Genomic DNA, 2895 nt, shown 5'->3' on the forward strand with positions numbered 1-2895 from the left:
ATTGTCATTCGACCGAAATGGTTTGATACAATGAGACTGGCGCTTAGGTCATTTTTGCGAATAGAACAATGTAAAGGCAATGTATACTACATATATTTGAGTAAATGTAGCTACCAGTGAACCGCAAGAATGTTAATTATTATTTTGAACTTTTGTTTTTATTGGAAAACTGCTTCATTGTGATCTACAGTCGCCTCTCCACATCTCGATATCGAAGAGACCATCGAGATAGGGAGAGATCGAGACAAAGAACACATTTTTGATGAATACTAGATTGAAAAATACTCCGTTGTCACGAAAGTAATACACAAACAAACGTCATTTTGCGCTCCTCATTTGTTGTGAATCCTAAATCTTTGGTCTAGTAACCTTTGACATTGGTCATATCGACATACGGAGAGAAAATTGAGAACGAAAATCAACAAAAACACATCAAGATATGGAGATATCGAGATAAGGAGGATATCGAGATATGGAGAGTGAAAATGTATGCAGTTGAATAACTCATTTTTAAATTATTTGTTGTACCTACAGTTTAAAATCTAGTAATTTGGCCTCAAAGGCATGTAAAAGGGGCCTTTCTAAGCCGAGTGGTTTAAGTCCGCGGCTACAAAGCAAAGCCATGCTTTGTAGGTGTCTGGGTTCGATTCCCGGTTGGTCCAGAATCTTTTCGTAATGAAAATTTCCTTGACTTCCCTTCACATAGAGTATCATCGTAACTGCCACACGATATACGAATGCGAAAATGGCAACATTGGCAAAGAAAGCAATCTGTTAATAACTGTGGAAGTGCTCATAAGAACACTAAGCAGAGAAGCAGGCTCTGTCCCAGTGAGGATGTATTGCTAGGAATAAGAAGGCATGTAGACTTGAAATCGGTTAAGTATTAATGAAGTTATGGTCAAGCAGAAAAGATTTTTAGTAAAAAGAGGAAAAAATTGTAGAAAACTGCTTTTAACTAAGACTAGTTTTGATTTTAGACAAATTTGTTGTTCTATAAACTTTACATAAATTTAATTTAGAAGAGAATGGTGCTAAGACTTTCAATATTAGTTGGAAAATAACAAAGTTACAAAGACTTTACTGACGGACATATTTCATAACTTAAATATTATATTTTTGGCTCAAAATTTGAGGTTTTCTTTTATGAGATTTTAATTCAGAAAAGCTCACGAATTTTTGGTATGAGAATTTTCAACAGATAAACCGCGTCTTATTGCACAGCTAATGTTTTGAGCTCAAGTATGTTTTAGGATGACCTTGAGCAATATTCAATACCTGCAAAATTGTATTTATAAAGCCTGGATGAGTATAAACTTTCCTTGCAACTTTGTGTAAGATCGCTGAAACTGTACCATTCATAGCAATGTTTTGTAGTCTAATGGTCTGATCCACAAAAAAATCTTGGATTATCTTAAGCTGTTTTAGAACTCAAAATTTGACAGAACTTGTTTTCATGGCTGTTGTTTTTAAACTTCCTAGAGATCCTTGGTTACGCTTGTTGATCAGAAAACTCCAAGGAGTTTTTGGATAACTTTAACCAATCTTTGTACTCAAAATTTATTTACTATAGTTAAATAAAAGTGTGTGGATATGAATTTTTAACACAATCCTACAAAAGAACACTGGTTAGTTCTTGGCTATCTTCAAAGAGTCGATGAGCTTGAAAATGGACAGAACGTGTTTTCGTAAGCCCATATGGGTATAAATGTTATTCATAAACCTTCGAGTGATCTTTGGTTAAGCTTGTAGATCTACAGACCTGTTTTCCACTGAATCATGAGTGACCTAGAACTTAGAGACAGATCAGCACAAAGCTGTTTGAGCGTTGTTAAAACTTTGCCTCACAAATCGTATGGTAAGTCATGTAGTTACCATTCTGAGAGAAATTGTACAACGTTAGTGTAACATAGTTTATGAGCTGTTTGCAAATATGGAAGAAAACTTAAACAAAAATATTCATGGATGTTTAATGTTTCCTTTCAATGATTTGTACATTCCAAATGTCGGTACAATAGTGGAATTTAAATCAACTTCATTTTACCTTATGAACTGTTTCTATTATTTTGTGACTCGCAGGCCTTACATTGAACAGGTTTGATAATGATTCTACTCTATTAGCTTTGTAATTATAACTTATGAAAAATGCTTAGTAGCAATAAACCGTTTATCTGTCACATAAACCTTGACAGCAGCGCAAAACATATCATTTGCTACACCAATTCAAAAGCTTGGAATGCAGTCTTAATTTTGATTTGTCCTAGAGCCTGAAACCGGTCCGCAGCCGACAACAATCATTCGATTCAGGCTTCCTTGTTCAGCACTCGTTACATTCCATGCAATTTTCGGTCACTTATCACATTCATCTGACTCAGACTTTCCTGCAAACCAGTTCTCAAGAATCCTGCTCGTAGCTTGCAGTTTTCATTAATTTGTGACCCTCAAAACCCTCGGGTGTTTTTCGACCTTCCACATAACTCACCATCAGCAGTCCCATTTGGCACCACCTTAACGAGCCGATCTGAATTTGATCGACGATGTGGGTCCATAAAATTAGCGCCCAAATGGGGCCATTGCATGATCTGTGATTACTTTCCGCCGATAAAATACCCGATGTCATTTACCGTCAGGCAACTCCATTTGGCGGTGATTTTATGGCGCTGGCGCGTAGAGCTGCGAATAACTTCAATTAAACGATCAGTCGGTTTGGATCTGGTTTGCGTAGCGGATAATGAGTTTGGACAACCGACAATCATTAGAGAACTTGCTGCCACCGCCGCCGCCGCCGCCGTTATATTGCGGTGATCTACTAGATCAGGACTGGTTCGTTGGAGAACGGCGAAGTCACACCTGTTCTGGGGGGAAAGTCATCGACCAAGACGTAAAGGCGTTTCG

Source organism: Aedes aegypti, chromosome 1 (assembly GCF_002204515.2).
Source record: "Aedes aegypti strain LVP_AGWG chromosome 1, AaegL5.0 Primary Assembly, whole genome shotgun sequence".
Classification (NCBI taxonomy): Eukaryota; Metazoa; Arthropoda; class Insecta; order Diptera; family Culicidae; genus Aedes; species Aedes aegypti.